This window comes from Astyanax mexicanus, chromosome 7, assembly GCF_023375975.1.
Source record: "Astyanax mexicanus isolate ESR-SI-001 chromosome 7, AstMex3_surface, whole genome shotgun sequence".
Taxonomy (NCBI): Eukaryota; Metazoa; Chordata; class Actinopteri; order Characiformes; family Acestrorhamphidae; genus Astyanax; species Astyanax mexicanus.
The window spans coordinates 11,532,501-11,548,010 of record NC_064414.1 but is presented as its reverse complement, the minus strand read 5'-3'; the positions used below and the strand labels follow the sequence as shown (position 1 = coordinate 11,548,010).

The window sequence follows — 15,510 nt, the reverse complement described above, 5'->3', positions numbered from 1 at the left end:
GTAGATCATTACAATGTTCAAGGGAAACCGGGCTGATTTTTCTCACTGGAGTAAAATCTTGTACCAACAGCAAACAGAACTTTTCTAAGTAAGACCCACAGTTTTCTCCAAAAAAAGTCAGAAATCAACTCAAACAAGATGTTGCAATTGCTTCAATCTTTCAACTACAAGTCAATGCACTCTCTGTGGCACCACAAAGTCATTGCAATTCTATGAAGACAAGAGGAATATTTCTGAAATGTTGAGCTTCTTTGTTCTGCATCAAAGCAAACAACTAGCACAACTTTCGACTCTGGTGGGACTCGAACCCACAACCTTTGAATTGCTCCATCTTATCAGCTAGAAGTCCAATGCGCTGTCCATTGCGCCACAGAGCCTGTACTCCCCATCTTGACCAAGAGTGACCAGTTTTCTGTGAAAACAAATGTTGCAAGTCTAAAAAAGAAGTCCTGACTAAAAGATCATTGCATATTGATCAAACCAAGGCACCGCTGGGATTCGAACCCAGGATCTCCTGTTTACTAGACAGGCACTTTAACCAAATAAGCCACGGCGCCACACGCCTTCCGTTCAAGGTGTAGATCATTACAATGTTCAAGGGAAACTGGTCCTGATTTTTCTCATTGGAGTAAAATCTTGTACCAACAGCAAACAGAACTTTTCTAAGTAAGACCCACAGTTTTCTCCAAAAAAAGTCAGAAATCAACTCAAACAAGATGTTGTAATTGCTTCAATCTTTCAACTACAAGTCAATGCACTCTCTGTGGCACCACAAGGTCATTGCAATTTTATGAAGACAAGAGGAATATTTCTGAAATGATGAGCTTCTTTGTTCTGCATCAAAGTAAACAACTAGCACAACTTTCGACTCTGGTGGGACTCGAACCCACAACCTTAGAATTGCTCCATCTTATCATCTAGAAGTCCAATGCGCTGTCCATTGCGCCACAGAGCCTGTACTCTCCATCTTGACCAAGAGTGACCAGTTTTCTGTGAAAACACATGTTGCAAGTCTAAAAAGGAAGTCCTTACTAAAAGATAATTGCATATTGATCAAACCAAAGGCACCGCTGGGATTCGAACCCAGGATCTCCTGTTTACTAGACAGGCACTTTAACCAACTAAGCCACGGCGCCACACACCTTCCGTTCAAGGTGTAGATCATTACAATGTTCAAGGGAAACCGGGCTGATTTTTCTCATTGGAGTAAAATCTTGTACCAACAGCAAACGGAACTTTTCTAAGTAAGACCCACAGTTTTCTCCAAAAAAAGTCAGAAATCAACTCAAACAAGATGTTGCAATTGCTTCAGTCTTTCAACTACAAGTCAATGCACTCTCTGTGGCACCACAAAGTCATTGCAATTCTATGAAGACAAGAGGAACATTTCTGAAATGTTGAGCTTCTTTGTTCTACATCAAAGCAAACAAGTAGCACAACTTTCGACTCTGGTGGGACTCGAACCCACAACCTTTGAATTGCTCCAGCTTATCATCTAGAAGTCCAATGCGCTATCCATTGCGCCACAGAGCCTGCATGCCCCATCTTGACCAAGAGTGACCAGTTTTCTGTGAAAACAAATGTTGCAAGTCTAAAAAAGAAGTCCTTACTAAAATATAATTGCATATTGATCAAACCAAAGGCACCGCTGGGATTCGAACCCAGGATCTCCTGTTTACTAGACAGGCACTTTAACCAACTAAGCCACCGCGCCACACGTCTTCTTTACAACGTGTAGATCATTACAATGTTCAAGGGAAACCGGGCTGATTTTTCTCACTGGAGTAAAATCTTGTACCAACGACAAACAGAACTTTTCTAAGTAAGACCCACAGTTTTCTCCAAATAAGTCAGAAATCAACTCAAACAAGATGTTGCAATTGCTTCAGTCTTTCAACTACAAATCAATGCACTCTCTGTGGCACCACAAAGTCATTGCAATTCTATGAAGACAAGAGGAATATTTCTGAAATGTTGACCTTCTTTGTTCTACATCAAAAGCAAATAATCAGCACAACTTTCGACTCTGGTGGGACTCGAACCCACAACCTTTGAATTGCTCCATCTTATCATCTAGAAGTCCAATGCGCTATCCATTGCCCCACAGAGCCTGCACACCCCATCTTGACCAAGAGTGACCAGTTTTCTGTGAAAACAAATGTTGCAAGTCTAAAAAAGAAGTCCTGACTAAAAGATCATTGCATATTGATCAAACCAAGGCACCGCTGGGATTCGAACCCAGGATCTCCTGTTTACTAGACAGGCACTTTAACCAACTAAGCCACGGCGCCACACACCTTCCGTTCAAGGTGTAGATCATTACAATGTTCAAGGGAAACCGGGCTGATTTTTCTCATTGGAGTAAAATCTTGTACCAACAGCAAACGGATACGGAGCCCGGGAGGGGCCGTGGATAAAAAAAACAATTAAATCGAGTGAACGATGTAGCAGTTCGTGCTCACGTTTTCTTTAATTCGAGTGAACGATTTGCAATTCGTGCTCACGATTTCTTTAATTGGTGCTCACGATTTCTGTAATTCGTGCGCACGATTTCTGTAATTCGAGTGAACGATTTCTGTAATTCCTGCTCACGTTTTTATGCAATAAGACAATAAGCTGGGAGGGAAAGGAGCATTTTCTCTCTTGATCTGTTACAGGGGTGCAGTGATGATAATCAGTTATCTACCTTTATAACCTGCTGATATTAATGCACTAGTGTTACAGTTAGATGTACAGTACAGTGAGCAGATTTTGCCTGGTGGTGGAATCTCTACAGCGCGTGGGGGAGAGCCGTCCGCGGCACGGGTTCCCTGGCCGCGAGCGCAGGTCTTCACGGAGCTTATTTACCAACAATATAGACAAATATAGTCAATTCCAGTCATGATTAAAGGAAACAAACATTACTAATGCAGGATTAAAACCAGATCAAAACAAAGTTATAATGCAATGTGGAACTGTTTATAATTTCTTATTTTCAACAATAGTATAACGTAAAGAAGTATAATTATATAAATATACAGCTATAAGACTTAGGTCCAAATGTACACTGTAAAAGTTAATAAAGGTAATACAAAATTAATGCAAGGTGTGACAGTTGTCTATGAATGGCTCATATAAGAGCTGCTTTAAATATGTAACACTATATAAAATCAAAATAGCTGGTCTAAAATACTATTAATACAATGTATTAAGATATTTAGTAAATAGGCATTTCATATAATAATTTGGATCAATTTGATAATTTATTCCAATATGTTTCCTAAAATAATTAAGTTTCTATATCTGATGAAATGTCCTGAATATCTGCTTATTCTCAAATCACAGTGTCCTGCCCAGAAACATGCCACAAGCTTCAAATAAAAAATATAATAATTATAAACTTCTTAAATGTATATTTTCTGAATTATGTGTTTATTTATTATACAAATTATTAAAATATAGATTAAATCTATCATAAAAGTAATAATGATGTAACCAGATTTAAGAAGGTGTGCATTTCCTTGGAGGCTGGCTGAATGTTATTTAGAAATTAATAAACACATTTGCACATTGCATTATAACTTTGTTTTGATCTGGTTTTAATAACACACAGTTGTCCTGCATCAGTAAAATGTTTGTTTCCTTTATTCATGACTGGAATTGACTGTATTTGTCTACATTGTTGGTAAATAAGCTCCGTGAAGACCTGCGCGCGCGGCAGGTGTCTGGCGGCGGGGGAACCGATGCCGCGGACGGCTCTCCCCCACGCGCTGTAGAGATTCCACCACCAGGCAAAATCTGCTCACTGTACTGTACATCTAACTGTAACACTAGTGCATTAATAACAGCAGGTTATAAAGGTAGATAACTGATTATCATTACTGCACCCCTGTAACAGATCAAGAGAGAAAATGCTCCTTTCCCTCCGAGCTTCTTGTCTTATTGCGCATAAAAACGTGAGCACGAATTACAGAAATCGTTCACTCGAATTAAAATAAAACGTGAGCACGAATAGCAAAACGTGAGCACGATTTAGAGAAAACGTGAGCACGAATAGCAAATCGTGAGCACGATTTAAAGAAAACGTGAGCACGAATAGCAAAACGTGAGCACGATTTAAAGAAAACGTGAGCACGAATAGCAAATCGTGAGCACGATTTAATTATTTTTTTTATCCACGGCCCCTCCGGGGCTCCGTAAACGGAACTTTTCTAAGTAAGACCCACAGTTTTCTCCAAAAAAAGTCAGAAATCAACTCAAACAAGATGTTGCAATTGCTTCAGTCTTTCAACTACAAGTCAATGCACTCTCTGTGGCACCACAAAGTCATTGCAATTCTATGAAGACAAGAGGAACATTTCTGAAATGTTGAGCTTCTTTGTTCTACATCAAAGCAAACAAATAGCACAACTTTCGACTCTGGTGGGACTCGAACCCACAACCTTTGAATTGCTCCAGCTTATCATCTAGAAGTCCAATGCGCTATCCATTGCGCCACAGAGCCTACACACCCCATCTTGACCAAGAGTGACCAGTTTTCTGTGAAAACAAATGTTGCAAGTCTAAAAAAGAAGTCCTTACTAAAATATAATTGCATATTGATCAAACCAAAGGCACCGCTGGGATTCGAACCCAGGATCTCCTGTTTACTAGACAGGCACTTTAACCAACTAAGCCACGGCGCCACACGTCTTCTTTACAACGTGTAGATCATTACAATGTTCAAGGGAAACCGGGCTGATTTTTCTCACTGGAGTAAAATCTTGTACCAACGACAAACAGAACTTTTCTAAGTAAGACCCACAGTTTTCTCCAAAAAAGTCAGAAATCAACTCAAACAAGATGTTGCAATTGCTTCAGTCTTTCAACTACAAGTCAATGCACTCTCTGTGGCAACACAAAGTCATTGTAATTCTATGAAGACAAGTGGAATAATTCTGAAATGTTGAGCTTCTTTGTTCTACATCAAAAGCAAATAATCAGCACAACTTTCGACTCTGGTGGGACTCGAACCCACAACCTTTGAATTGCTCCATCTTATCATCTAGAAGTCCAATGCGCTATCCATTGCGCCACAGAGCCTACACACCCCATCTTGACCAAGAGTGACCAGTTTTCTGTGAAAACAAATGTTGCAAGTCTAAAAAAGAAGTCCTGACTAAAAGATCATTGCATATTGATCAAACCAAGGCACCGCTGGGATTCGAACCCAGGATCTCCTGTTTACTAGACAGGCACTTTAACCAACTAAGCCACAGCGCCACACACCTTCAGCTCAAGGTGTAGATCATTACAATGTTCAAGGGAAACTGGTCCTGATTTTTCTCATTGGAGTAAAATCTTGTACCAACAGCAAACGGAACTTTTCTAAGTAAGACCCACAGTTTTCTCCAAAAAAAGTCAGAAATCAACTCAAACAAGATGTTGCAATTGCTTCAGTCTTTCAACTACAAGTCAATGCACTCTCTGTGGCACCACAAAGTCATTGCAATTCTATGAAGACAAGAGGAATATTTCTGAAATGTTGAGCTTCTTTGTTCTACATCAAAGCAAACAAGTAGCACAACTTTCGATTCTGGTGGGACTCGAACCCACAACCTTTGAATTGCTCCAGCTTATCATCTAGAAGTCCAATGCGCTATCCATTGCGCCACAGAGCCTACACACCCCATCTTGACCAAGAGTGACCAGTTTTCTGTGATAACAAATGTTGCAAGTCTAAAAAAGAAGTCCTTACTAAAATATAATTGCATATTGATCAAACCAAAGGCACCGCTGGGATTCGAACCCAGGATCTCCTGTTTACTAGACAGGCACTTTAACCAACTAAGCCACGGCGCCACACACCTTCCGATCAACGTGTAGATCATTACAATGTTCAAGGGAAACCGGGCTGATTTTTCTCATTGGAGTAAAATCTTGTACCAACAGCAAACGGAACTTTTCTAAGTAAGACCCACAGTTTTCTCCAAAAAAAGTCAGAAATCAACTCAAACAAGATGTTGCAATTGCTTCAGTCTTTCAACTACAAGTCAATGCACTCTCTGTGGCACCACAAAGTCATTGCAATTCTATGAAGACAAGAGGAACATTTCTGAAATGTTGAGCTTCTTTGTTCTACATCAAAGCAAACAAGTAGCACAACTTTCGACTCTGGTGGGACTCGAACCCACAACCTTTGAATTGCTCCAGCTTATCATCTAGAAGTCCAATGCGCTATCCATTGCGCCACAGAGCCTGCACACCCCATCTTGACCAAGAGTGACCAGTTTTCTGTGAAAACAAATGTTGCAAGTCTAAAAAAGAAGTCCTTACTAAAATATAATTGCATATTGATCAAACCAAAGGCACCGCTGGGATTCGAACCCAGGATCTCCTGTTTACTAGACAGGCACTTTAACCAACTAAGCCACCGCGCCACACGTCTTCTTTACAACGTGTAGATCATTACAATGTTCAAGGGAAACCGGGCTGATTTTTCTCACTGGAGTAAAATCTTGTACCAACGACAAACAGAACTTTTCTAAGTAAGACCCACAGTTTTCTCCAAATAAGTCAGAAATCAACTCAAACAAGATGTTGCAATTGCTTCAGTCTTTCAACTACAAGTCAATGCACTCTCTGTGGCACCACAAAGTCATTGCAATTCTATGAAGACAAGAGGAATATTTCTGAAATGTTGAGCTTCTTTGTTCTACATCAAAAGCAAATAATCAGCACAACTTTCGACTCTGGTGGGACTCGAACCCACAACCTTTGAATTGCTCCATCTTATCATCTAGAAGTCCAATGCGCTATCCATTGCCCCACAGAGCCTGCACAGCCCATCTTGACCAAGAGTGACCAGTTTTCTGTGAAAACAAATGTTGCAAGTCTAAAAAAGAAGTCCTGACTAAAAGATCATTGCATATTGATCAAACCAAGGCACCGCTGGGATTCGAACCCAGGATCTCCTGTTTACTAGACAGGCACTTTAACCAACTAAGCCACGGCGCCACACACCTTCCGTTCAAGGTGTAGATCATTACAATGTTCAAGGGAAACCGGGCTGATTTTTCTCATTGGAGTAAAATCTTGTACCAACAGCAAACAGAACTTTTCTAAGTAAGACCCACAGTTTTCTCCAAAAAAAGTCAGAAATCAACTCAAACAAGATGTTGCAATTGCTTCAGTCTTTCAACTACAAGTCAATGCACTCTCTGTGGCACCACAAAGTCATTGCAATTCTATGAAGACAAGAGGAACATTTCTGAAATGTTGAGCTTCTTTGTTCTACATCAAAGCAAACAAGTAGCACAACTTTCGATTCTGGTGGGACTCGAACCCACAACCTTTGAATTGCTCCAGCTTATCATCTAGAAGTCCAATGCGCTATCCATTGCGCCACAGAGCCTACACACCCCATCTTGACCAAGAGTGACCAGTTTTCTGTGAAAACAAATGTTGCAAGTCTAAAAAAGAAGTCCTGACTAAAAGATCATTGCATATTGATCAAACCAAGGCACCGCTGGGATTCGAACCCAGGATCTCCTGTTTACTAGACAGGCACTTTAACCAACTAAGCCACGGCGCCACACGCCTTCCGTTCAAGGTGTAGATCATTACAATGTTCAAGGGAAACTGGTCATGATTTTTCTCATTGGAGTAAAATCTTGTACCAACAGCAAACAGAACTTTTCTAAGTAAGACCCACAGTTTTCTCCAAAAAAAAGTCAGAAATCAACTCAAACAAGATGTTGCAATTGCTTCAATCTTTCAACTACAAGTCAATGCACTCTCTGTGGCACCACAAAGTCATTGCAATTCTATGAAGACAAGAGGAATATTTCTGAAATGTTGAGCTTCTTTGTTCTGCATCAAAGCAAACAACTAGCACAACTTTCGACTCTGGTGGGACTCGAACCCACAACCTTTGAATTGCTCCAGCTTATCATCTAGAAGTCCAATGCGCTATCCATTGCGCCACAGAGCCTGCACACGAAAAGATTACCAAGAGTGACCAGTTTTCTGTGAAAACAAATGTTGCAAGTCTAAAAAAGAAGTCCTTACTAAAATATAATTGCATATTGATCAAACCAAAGGCACCGCTGGGATTCGAACCCAGGATCTCCTGTTTACTAGACAGGCACTTTAACCAACTAAGCCACGGCGCCACACGTCTTCTTTACAACGTGTAGATCATTACAATGTTCAAGGGAAACCGGGCTGATTTTTCTCACTGGAGTAAAATCTTGTACCAACGACAAACAGAACTTTACTAAGTAAGACCCACAGTTTTCTCCAAAAAAGTCAGAAATCAACTCAAACAAGATGTTGCAATTGCTTCAGTCTTTCAACTACAAGTCAATGCACTCTCTGTGGCACCACAAAGTCATTGCAATTCTATGAAGACAAGAGGAATATTTCTGAAACGTTGAGCTTTTTTGTTCTGCATCAAAGCAAACAACTAGCACAACTTTCGACTCTGGTGGGACTCGAACCCACAACCTTTGAATTGCTCCAACTTATCATCTAGAAGTCCAATGCACTATCCATTGCGCCACAGAGCCTGCACACCCCATCTTGACCAAGAGTGACCAGTTTTCTGTGAAAACAAATGTTGCAAGTCTAAAAAAGAAGTCCTGACTAAAAGATCATTGCATATTGATCAAACCAAGGCACCGCTGGGATTCGAACCCAGGATCTCCTGTTTACTAGACAGGCACTTTAACAAACTAAGCCACGGCGCCACACGCCTTCCGTTCAAGGTGTAGATCATTACAATGTTCAAGGGAAACTGGTCCTGATTTTTCTCATTGGAGTAAAATCTTGTACCAACAGCAAACAGAACTTTTCTAAGTAAGACCCACAGTTTTCTCCAAAAAAAAGTCAGAAATCAACTCAAACAAGATGTTGCAATTGCTTCAATCTTTCAACTACAAGTCAATGCACTCTCTGTGGCACCACAAAGTCATTGCAATTCTATGAAGACAAGAGGAACATTTCTGAAATGTTGAGCTTCTTTGTTCTACATCAAAGCAAACAAATAGCACAACTTTCGACTCTGGTGGGACTCGAACCCACAACCTTTGAATTGCTCCAGCTTATCATCTAGAAGTCCAATGCGCTATCCATTGCGCCACAGAGCCTACACACCCCATCTTGACCAAGAGTGACCAGTTTTCTGTGAAAACAAATGTTGCAAGTCTAAAAAAGAAGTCCTTACTAAAATATAATTGCATATTGATCAAACCAAAGGCACCGCTGGGATTCGAACCCAGGATCTCCTGTTTACTAGACAGGCACTTTAACCAACTAAGCCACGGCGCCACACGTCTTCTTTACAACGTGTAGATCATTACAATGTTCAAGGGAAACCGGGCTGATTTTTCTCACTGGAGTAAAATCTTGTACCAACGACAAACAGAACTTTTCTAAGTAAGACCCACAGTTTTCTCCAAAAAAGTCAGAAATCAACTCAAACAAGATGTTGCAATTGCTTCAGTCTTTCAACTACAAGTCAATGCACTCTCTGTGGCAACACAAAGTCATTGTAATTCTATGAAGACAAGTGGAATAATTCTGAAATGTTGAGCTTCTTTGTTCTACATCAAAAGCAAATAATCAGCACAACTTTCGACTCTGGTGGGACTCGAACCCACAACCTTTGAATTGCTCCATCTTATCATCTAGAAGTCCAATGCGCTATCCATTGCGCCACAGAGCCTACACACCCCATCTTGACCAAGAGTGACCAGTTTTCTGTGAAAACAAATGTTGCAAGTCTAAAAAAGAAGTCCTGACTAAAAGATCATTGCATATTGATCAAACCAAGGCACCGCTGGGATTCGAACCCAGGATCTCCTGTTTACTAGACAGGCACTTTAACCAACTAAGCCACAGCGCCACACACCTTCAGCTCAAGGTGTAGATCATTACAATGTTCAAGGGAAACTGGTCCTGATTTTTCTCATTGGAGTAAAATCTTGTACCAACAGCAAACGGAACTTTTCTAAGTAAGACCCACAGTTTTCTCCAAAAAAAGTCAGAAATCAACTCAAACAAGATGTTGCAATTGCTTCAGTCTTTCAACTACAAGTCAATGCACTCTCTGTGGCACCACAAAGTCATTGCAATTCTATGAAGACAAGAGGAATATTTCTGAAATGTTGAGCTTCTTTGTTCTACATCAAAGCAAACAAGTAGCACAACTTTCGATTCTGGTGGGACTCGAACCCACAACCTTTGAATTGCTCCAGCTTATCATCTAGAAGTCCAATGCGCTATCCATTGCGCCACAGAGCCTACACACCCCATCTTGACCAAGAGTGACCAGTTTTCTGTGATAACAAATGTTGCAAGTCTAAAAAAGAAGTCCTTACTAAAATATAATTGCATATTGATCAAACCAAAGGCACCGCTGGGATTCGAACCCAGGATCTCCTGTTTACTAGACAGGCACTTTAACCAACTAAGCCACGGCGCCACACACCTTCCGATCAACGTGTAGATCATTACAATGTTCAAGGGAAACCGGGCTGATTTTTCTCATTGGAGTAAAATCTTGTACCAACAGCAAACGGAACTTTTCTAAGTAAGACCCACAGTTTTCTCCAAAAAAAGTCAGAAATCAACTCAAACAAGATGTTGCAATTGCTTCAGTCTTTCAACTACAAGTCAATGCACTCTCTGTGGCACCACAAAGTCATTGCAATTCTATGAAGACAAGAGGAACATTTCTGAAATGTTGAGCTTCTTTGTTCTACATCAAAGCAAACAAGTAGCACAACTTTCGACTCTGGTGGGACTCGAACCCACAACCTTTGAATTGCTCCAGCTTATCATCTAGAAGTCCAATGCGCTATCCATTGCGCCACAGAGCCTGCACACCCCATCTTGACCAAGAGTGACCAGTTTTCTGTGAAAACAAATGTTGCAAGTCTAAAAAAGAAGTCCTTACTAAAATATAATTGCATATTGATCAAACCAAAGGCACCGCTGGGATTCGAACCCAGGATCTCCTGTTTACTAGACAGGCACTTTAACCAACTAAGCCACCGCGCCACACGTCTTCTTTACAACGTGTAGATCATTACAATGTTCAAGGGAAACCGGGCTGATTTTTCTCACTGGAGTAAAATCTTGTACCAACGACAAACAGAACTTTTCTAAGTAAGACCCACAGTTTTCTCCAAATAAGTCAGAAATCAACTCAAACAAGATGTTGCAATTGCTTCAGTCTTTCAACTACAAGTCAATGCACTCTCTGTGGCACCACAAAGTCATTGCAATTCTATGAAGACAAGAGGAATATTTCTGAAATGTTGAGCTTCTTTGTTCTACATCAAAAGCAAATAATCAGCACAACTTTCGACTCTGGTGGGACTCGAACCCACAACCTTTGAATTGCTCCATCTTATCATCTAGAAGTCCAATGCGCTATCCATTGCCCCACAGAGCCTGCACAGCCCATCTTGACCAAGAGTGACCAGTTTTCTGTGAAAACAAATGTTGCAAGTCTAAAAAAGAAGTCCTGACTAAAAGATCATTGCATATTGATCAAACCAAGGCACCGCTGGGATTCGAACCCAGGATCTCCTGTTTACTAGACAGGCACTTTAACCAACTAAGCCACGGCGCCACACACCTTCCGTTCAAGGTGTAGATCATTACAATGTTCAAGGGAAACCGGGCTGATTTTTCTCATTGGAGTAAAATCTTGTACCAACAGCAAACAGAACTTTTCTAAGTAAGACCCACAGTTTTCTCCAAAAAAAGTCAGAAATCAACTCAAACAAGATGTTGCAATTGCTTCAGTCTTTCAACTACAAGTCAATGCACTCTCTGTGGCACCACAAAGTCATTGCAATTCTATGAAGACAAGAGGAACATTTCTGAAATGTTGAGCTTCTTTGTTCTACATCAAAGCAAACAAGTAGCACAACTTTCGATTCTGGTGGGACTCGAACCCACAACCTTTGAATTGCTCCAGCTTATCATCTAGAAGTCCAATGCGCTATCCATTGCGCCACAGAGCCTACACACCCCATCTTGACCAAGAGTGACCAGTTTTCTGTGAAAACAAATGTTGCAAGTCTAAAAAAGAAGTCCTTACTAAAATATAATTGCATATTGATCAAACCAAAGGCACCGCTGGGATTCGAACCCAGGATCTCCTGTTTACTAGACAGGCACTTTAACCAACTAAGCCACGGCGCCACACGTCTTCTTTACAACGTGTAGATCATTACAATGTTCAAGGGAAACCGGGCTGATTTTTCTCATTGGAGTAAAATCTTGTACCAACAGCAAACGGAACTTTTCTAAGTAAGACCCACAGTTTTCTCCAAAAAAAGTCAGAAATCAACTCAAACAAGATGTTGCAATTGCTTCAGTCTTTCAACTACAAGTCAATGCACTCTCTGTGGCAACACAAAGTCATTGTAATTCTATGAAGACAAGTGGAATAATTCTGAAATGTTGAGCTTCTTTGTTCTGCATCAAAGCAAACAACTAGCACAACTTTCTACTCTGGTGGGACTCGAAACCACAACCTTTGAATTGCTCCAGCTTATCATCTAGAAGTCCAATGCACTATCCATTGCGCCACAGAGCCTGCACACCCCATCTTGACCAAGAGTGACCAGTTTTCTGTGAAAACAAATGTTGCAAGTCTAAAAAAGAAGTCCTGACTAAAAGATCATTGCATATTGATCAAACCAAGGCACCGCTGGGATTCGAACCCAGGATCTCCTGTTTACTAGACAGGCACTTTAACCAACTAAGCCACGGCGCCACACGCCTTCCGTTCAAGGTGTAGATCATTACAATGTTCAAGGGAAACTGGTCATGATTTTTCTCATTGGAGTAAAATCTTGTACCAACAGCAAACAGAACTTTTCTAAGTAAGACCCACAGTTTTCTCCAAAAAAAAGTCAGAAATCAACTCAAACAAGATGTTGCAATTGCTTCAATCTTTCAACTACAAGTCAATGCACTCTCTGTGGCACCACAAAGTCATTGCAATTCTATGAAGACAAGAGGAATATTTCTGAAATGTTGAGCTTCTTTGTTCTGCATCAAAGCAAACAACTAGCACAACTTTCGACTCTGGTGGGACTCGAACCCACAACCTTTGAATTGCTCCAGCTTATCATCTAGAAGTCCAATGCGCTATCCATTGCGCCACAGAGCCTGCACACGAAAAGATTACCAAGAGTGACCAGTTTTCTGTGAAAACAAATGTTGCAAGTCTAAAAAAGAAGTCCTTACTAAAATATAATTGCATATTGATCAAACCAAAGGCACCGCTGGGATTCGAACCCAGGATCTCCTGTTTACTAGACAGGCACTTTAACCAACTAAGCCACGGCGCCACACGTCTTCTTTACAACGTGTAGATCATTACAATGTTCAAGGGAAACCGGGCTGATTTTTCTCACTGGAGTAAAATCTTGTACCAACGACAAACAGAACTTTACTAAGTAAGACCCACAGTTTTCTCCAAAAAAGTCAGAAATCAACTCAAACAAGATGTTGCAATTGCTTCAGTCTTTCAACTACAAGTCAATGCACTCTCTGTGGCACCACAAAGTCATTGCAATTCTATGAAGACAAGAGGAATATTTCTGAAATGTTGAGCTTTTTTGTTCTGCATCAAAGCAAACAACTAGCACAACTTTCGACTCTGGTGGGACTCGAACCCACAACCTTTGAATTGCTCCAACTTATCATCTAGAAGTCCAATGCACTATCCATTGCGCCACAGAGCCTGCACACCCCATCTTGACCAAGAGTGACCAGTTTTCTGTGAAAACAAATGTTGCAAGTCTAAAAAAGAAGTCCTGACTAAAAGATCATTGCATATTGATCAAACCAAGGCACCGCTGGGATTCGAACCCAGGATCTCCTGTTTACTAGACAGGCACTTTAACAAACTAAGCCACGGCGCCACACGCCTTCCGTTCAAGGTGTAGATCATTACAATGTTCAAGGGAAACTGGTCCTGATTTTTCTCATTGGAGTAAAATCTTGTACCAACAGCAAACAGAACTTTTCTAAGTAAGACCCACAGTTTTCTCCAAAAAAAAGTCAGAAATCAACTCAAACAAGATGTTGCAATTGCTTCAATCTTTCAACTACAAGTCAATGCACTCTCTGTGGCACCACAAAGTCATTGCAATTCTATGAAGACAAGAGGAATATTTCTGAAATGTTGAGCTTCTTTGTTCTGCATCAAAGCAAACAACTAGCACAACTTTCGACTCTGGTGGGACTCGAACCCACAACCTTTGAATTGCTCCAGCTTATCATCTAGAAGTCCAATGCGCTATCCATTGCGCCACAGAGCCTGCACACGAAAAGATTACCAAGAGTGACCAGTTTTCTGTGAAAACAAATGTTGCAAGTCTAAAAAAGAAGTCCTTACTAAAATATAATTGCATATTGATCAAACCAAAGGCACCGCTGGGATTCGAACCCAGGATCTCCTGTTTACTAGACAGGCACTTTAACCAACTAAGCCACGGCGCCACACGTCTTCTTTACAACGTGTAGATCATTACAATGTTCAAGGGAAACCGGGCTGATTTTTCTCACTGGAGTAAAATCTTGTACCAACGACAAACAGAACTTTACTAAGTAAGACCCACAGTTTTCTCCAAAAAAGTCAGAAATCAACTCAAACAAGATGTTGCAATTGCTTCAGTCTTTCAACTACAAGTCAATGCACTCTCTGTGGCACCACAAAGTCATTGCAATTCTATGAAGACAAGAGGAATATTTCTGAAATGTTGAGCTTTTTTGTTCTGCATCAAAGCAAACAACTAGCACAACTTTCGACTCTGGTGGGACTCGAACCCACAACCTTTGAATTGCTCCAACTTATCATCTAGAAGTCCAATGCACTATCCATTGCGCCACAGAGCCTGCACACCCCATCTTGACCAAGAGTGACCAGTTTTCTGTGAAAACAAATGTTGCAAGTCTAAAAAAGAAGTCCTGACTAAAAGATCATTGCATATTGATCAAACCAAGGCACCGCTGGGATTCGAACCCAGGATCTCCTGTTTACTAGACAGGCACTTTAACAAACTAAGCCACGGCGCCACACGCCTTCCGTTCAAGGTGTAGATCATTACAATGTTCAAGGGAAACTGGTCCTGATTTTTCTCATTGGAGTAAAATCTTGTACCAACAGCAAACGGAACTTTTCTAAGTAAGACCCACAGTTTTCTCCAAAAAAAGTCAGAAATCAACTCAAACAAGATGTTGCAATTGCTTCAGTCTTTCAACTACAAGTCAATGCACTCTCTGTGGCACCACAAAGTCATTGAAATTCTATGAAGACAAGAGGAATATTTCTGAAATGTTGAGCTTCTTTGTCCTGCATCAAAGCAAACAACTAGCACAACTTTCGACTCTGGTGGGACTCGAACCCACAACCTTTGAATTGCTCCATCTTATCATCTAGAAGTCCAATGCGCTATCCATTGCGCCACAGAGCCTGCACACCCCATCTTGACCAAGAGTGACCAGTTTTCTGTGAAAACA

At 40.9% G+C, this 15,510-nt stretch overlaps 39 non-coding genes across 39 annotated transcripts; all 39 read right to left on the bottom strand.

Annotated features, from left to right (window-relative positions):
- Window positions 1-287: 287 nt before the first annotated feature.
- On the bottom strand, window positions 288-377 carry trnar-ucu (transfer RNA arginine (anticodon UCU)). Its single transcript is given in 2 exon segments — window positions 288-323; window positions 341-377. It is a non-coding gene; the product is annotated as a tRNA-Arg (tRNA).
- Window positions 378-865: 488 nt separating this feature from the next.
- On the bottom strand, window positions 866-955 carry trnar-ucu (transfer RNA arginine (anticodon UCU)). The gene is given in 2 exon segments: window positions 866-901; window positions 919-955. It is a non-coding gene; the product is annotated as a tRNA-Arg (tRNA).
- A 107-nt stretch (window positions 956-1,062) lies between these two features.
- trnat-agu (transfer RNA threonine (anticodon AGU)) lies at window positions 1,063-1,136 on the bottom strand. Its single transcript has one exon. It is a non-coding gene; the product is annotated as a tRNA-Thr (tRNA).
- A 307-nt stretch (window positions 1,137-1,443) lies between these two features.
- On the bottom strand, window positions 1,444-1,533 carry trnar-ucu (transfer RNA arginine (anticodon UCU)). Its single transcript is given in 2 exon segments — window positions 1,444-1,479; window positions 1,497-1,533. It is a non-coding gene; the product is annotated as a tRNA-Arg (tRNA).
- A 107-nt stretch (window positions 1,534-1,640) lies between these two features.
- Window positions 1,641-1,714, bottom strand: trnat-agu (transfer RNA threonine (anticodon AGU)). Its single transcript has one exon. It is a non-coding gene; the product is annotated as a tRNA-Thr (tRNA).
- Window positions 1,715-2,217: 503 nt separating this feature from the next.
- Window positions 2,218-2,291, bottom strand: trnat-agu (transfer RNA threonine (anticodon AGU)). The gene has a single exon. It is a non-coding gene; the product is annotated as a tRNA-Thr (tRNA).
- A 2,102-nt stretch (window positions 2,292-4,393) lies between these two features.
- trnar-ucu (transfer RNA arginine (anticodon UCU)) lies at window positions 4,394-4,483 on the bottom strand. Its single transcript is given in 2 exon segments — window positions 4,394-4,429; window positions 4,447-4,483. It is a non-coding gene; the product is annotated as a tRNA-Arg (tRNA).
- Window positions 4,484-4,590: 107 nt separating this feature from the next.
- On the bottom strand, window positions 4,591-4,664 carry trnat-agu (transfer RNA threonine (anticodon AGU)). Its single transcript has one exon. It is a non-coding gene; the product is annotated as a tRNA-Thr (tRNA).
- A 307-nt stretch (window positions 4,665-4,971) lies between these two features.
- Window positions 4,972-5,061, bottom strand: trnar-ucu (transfer RNA arginine (anticodon UCU)). The gene is given in 2 exon segments: window positions 4,972-5,007; window positions 5,025-5,061. It is a non-coding gene; the product is annotated as a tRNA-Arg (tRNA).
- A 106-nt stretch (window positions 5,062-5,167) lies between these two features.
- trnat-agu (transfer RNA threonine (anticodon AGU)) lies at window positions 5,168-5,241 on the bottom strand. The gene has a single exon. It is a non-coding gene; the product is annotated as a tRNA-Thr (tRNA).
- A 308-nt stretch (window positions 5,242-5,549) lies between these two features.
- trnar-ucu (transfer RNA arginine (anticodon UCU)) lies at window positions 5,550-5,639 on the bottom strand. The gene is given in 2 exon segments: window positions 5,550-5,585; window positions 5,603-5,639. It is a non-coding gene; the product is annotated as a tRNA-Arg (tRNA).
- A 107-nt stretch (window positions 5,640-5,746) lies between these two features.
- trnat-agu (transfer RNA threonine (anticodon AGU)) lies at window positions 5,747-5,820 on the bottom strand. Its single transcript has one exon. It is a non-coding gene; the product is annotated as a tRNA-Thr (tRNA).
- Window positions 5,821-6,127: 307 nt separating this feature from the next.
- Window positions 6,128-6,217, bottom strand: trnar-ucu (transfer RNA arginine (anticodon UCU)). The gene is given in 2 exon segments: window positions 6,128-6,163; window positions 6,181-6,217. It is a non-coding gene; the product is annotated as a tRNA-Arg (tRNA).
- Window positions 6,218-6,324: 107 nt separating this feature from the next.
- trnat-agu (transfer RNA threonine (anticodon AGU)) lies at window positions 6,325-6,398 on the bottom strand. Its single transcript has one exon. It is a non-coding gene; the product is annotated as a tRNA-Thr (tRNA).
- Window positions 6,399-6,901: 503 nt separating this feature from the next.
- Window positions 6,902-6,975, bottom strand: trnat-agu (transfer RNA threonine (anticodon AGU)). The gene has a single exon. It is a non-coding gene; the product is annotated as a tRNA-Thr (tRNA).
- A 307-nt stretch (window positions 6,976-7,282) lies between these two features.
- Window positions 7,283-7,372, bottom strand: trnar-ucu (transfer RNA arginine (anticodon UCU)). The gene is given in 2 exon segments: window positions 7,283-7,318; window positions 7,336-7,372. It is a non-coding gene; the product is annotated as a tRNA-Arg (tRNA).
- A 106-nt stretch (window positions 7,373-7,478) lies between these two features.
- On the bottom strand, window positions 7,479-7,552 carry trnat-agu (transfer RNA threonine (anticodon AGU)). The gene has a single exon. It is a non-coding gene; the product is annotated as a tRNA-Thr (tRNA).
- A 309-nt stretch (window positions 7,553-7,861) lies between these two features.
- On the bottom strand, window positions 7,862-7,951 carry trnar-ucu (transfer RNA arginine (anticodon UCU)). Its single transcript is given in 2 exon segments — window positions 7,862-7,897; window positions 7,915-7,951. It is a non-coding gene; the product is annotated as a tRNA-Arg (tRNA).
- Window positions 7,952-8,058: 107 nt separating this feature from the next.
- On the bottom strand, window positions 8,059-8,132 carry trnat-agu (transfer RNA threonine (anticodon AGU)). Its single transcript has one exon. It is a non-coding gene; the product is annotated as a tRNA-Thr (tRNA).
- A 306-nt stretch (window positions 8,133-8,438) lies between these two features.
- trnar-ucu (transfer RNA arginine (anticodon UCU)) lies at window positions 8,439-8,528 on the bottom strand. Its single transcript is given in 2 exon segments — window positions 8,439-8,474; window positions 8,492-8,528. It is a non-coding gene; the product is annotated as a tRNA-Arg (tRNA).
- A 489-nt stretch (window positions 8,529-9,017) lies between these two features.
- trnar-ucu (transfer RNA arginine (anticodon UCU)) lies at window positions 9,018-9,107 on the bottom strand. Its single transcript is given in 2 exon segments — window positions 9,018-9,053; window positions 9,071-9,107. It is a non-coding gene; the product is annotated as a tRNA-Arg (tRNA).
- Window positions 9,108-9,214: 107 nt separating this feature from the next.
- On the bottom strand, window positions 9,215-9,288 carry trnat-agu (transfer RNA threonine (anticodon AGU)). The gene has a single exon. It is a non-coding gene; the product is annotated as a tRNA-Thr (tRNA).
- A 307-nt stretch (window positions 9,289-9,595) lies between these two features.
- Window positions 9,596-9,685, bottom strand: trnar-ucu (transfer RNA arginine (anticodon UCU)). The gene is given in 2 exon segments: window positions 9,596-9,631; window positions 9,649-9,685. It is a non-coding gene; the product is annotated as a tRNA-Arg (tRNA).
- Window positions 9,686-9,791: 106 nt separating this feature from the next.
- Window positions 9,792-9,865, bottom strand: trnat-agu (transfer RNA threonine (anticodon AGU)). Its single transcript has one exon. It is a non-coding gene; the product is annotated as a tRNA-Thr (tRNA).
- Window positions 9,866-10,173: 308 nt separating this feature from the next.
- Window positions 10,174-10,263, bottom strand: trnar-ucu (transfer RNA arginine (anticodon UCU)). The gene is given in 2 exon segments: window positions 10,174-10,209; window positions 10,227-10,263. It is a non-coding gene; the product is annotated as a tRNA-Arg (tRNA).
- Window positions 10,264-10,370: 107 nt separating this feature from the next.
- trnat-agu (transfer RNA threonine (anticodon AGU)) lies at window positions 10,371-10,444 on the bottom strand. The gene has a single exon. It is a non-coding gene; the product is annotated as a tRNA-Thr (tRNA).
- Window positions 10,445-10,751: 307 nt separating this feature from the next.
- Window positions 10,752-10,841, bottom strand: trnar-ucu (transfer RNA arginine (anticodon UCU)). The gene is given in 2 exon segments: window positions 10,752-10,787; window positions 10,805-10,841. It is a non-coding gene; the product is annotated as a tRNA-Arg (tRNA).
- A 107-nt stretch (window positions 10,842-10,948) lies between these two features.
- Window positions 10,949-11,022, bottom strand: trnat-agu (transfer RNA threonine (anticodon AGU)). Its single transcript has one exon. It is a non-coding gene; the product is annotated as a tRNA-Thr (tRNA).
- A 503-nt stretch (window positions 11,023-11,525) lies between these two features.
- On the bottom strand, window positions 11,526-11,599 carry trnat-agu (transfer RNA threonine (anticodon AGU)). Its single transcript has one exon. It is a non-coding gene; the product is annotated as a tRNA-Thr (tRNA).
- A 307-nt stretch (window positions 11,600-11,906) lies between these two features.
- Window positions 11,907-11,996, bottom strand: trnar-ucu (transfer RNA arginine (anticodon UCU)). Its single transcript is given in 2 exon segments — window positions 11,907-11,942; window positions 11,960-11,996. It is a non-coding gene; the product is annotated as a tRNA-Arg (tRNA).
- A 107-nt stretch (window positions 11,997-12,103) lies between these two features.
- Window positions 12,104-12,177, bottom strand: trnat-agu (transfer RNA threonine (anticodon AGU)). Its single transcript has one exon. It is a non-coding gene; the product is annotated as a tRNA-Thr (tRNA).
- A 503-nt stretch (window positions 12,178-12,680) lies between these two features.
- Window positions 12,681-12,754, bottom strand: trnat-agu (transfer RNA threonine (anticodon AGU)). The gene has a single exon. It is a non-coding gene; the product is annotated as a tRNA-Thr (tRNA).
- Window positions 12,755-13,063: 309 nt separating this feature from the next.
- Window positions 13,064-13,153, bottom strand: trnar-ucu (transfer RNA arginine (anticodon UCU)). Its single transcript is given in 2 exon segments — window positions 13,064-13,099; window positions 13,117-13,153. It is a non-coding gene; the product is annotated as a tRNA-Arg (tRNA).
- Window positions 13,154-13,260: 107 nt separating this feature from the next.
- trnat-agu (transfer RNA threonine (anticodon AGU)) lies at window positions 13,261-13,334 on the bottom strand. The gene has a single exon. It is a non-coding gene; the product is annotated as a tRNA-Thr (tRNA).
- Window positions 13,335-13,640: 306 nt separating this feature from the next.
- Window positions 13,641-13,730, bottom strand: trnar-ucu (transfer RNA arginine (anticodon UCU)). The gene is given in 2 exon segments: window positions 13,641-13,676; window positions 13,694-13,730. It is a non-coding gene; the product is annotated as a tRNA-Arg (tRNA).
- Window positions 13,731-14,219: 489 nt separating this feature from the next.
- On the bottom strand, window positions 14,220-14,309 carry trnar-ucu (transfer RNA arginine (anticodon UCU)). The gene is given in 2 exon segments: window positions 14,220-14,255; window positions 14,273-14,309. It is a non-coding gene; the product is annotated as a tRNA-Arg (tRNA).
- Window positions 14,310-14,416: 107 nt separating this feature from the next.
- On the bottom strand, window positions 14,417-14,490 carry trnat-agu (transfer RNA threonine (anticodon AGU)). Its single transcript has one exon. It is a non-coding gene; the product is annotated as a tRNA-Thr (tRNA).
- A 306-nt stretch (window positions 14,491-14,796) lies between these two features.
- Window positions 14,797-14,886, bottom strand: trnar-ucu (transfer RNA arginine (anticodon UCU)). Its single transcript is given in 2 exon segments — window positions 14,797-14,832; window positions 14,850-14,886. It is a non-coding gene; the product is annotated as a tRNA-Arg (tRNA).
- Window positions 14,887-15,374: 488 nt separating this feature from the next.
- Window positions 15,375-15,464, bottom strand: trnar-ucu (transfer RNA arginine (anticodon UCU)). Its single transcript is given in 2 exon segments — window positions 15,375-15,410; window positions 15,428-15,464. It is a non-coding gene; the product is annotated as a tRNA-Arg (tRNA).
- Window positions 15,465-15,510: the final 46 nt, after the last annotated feature.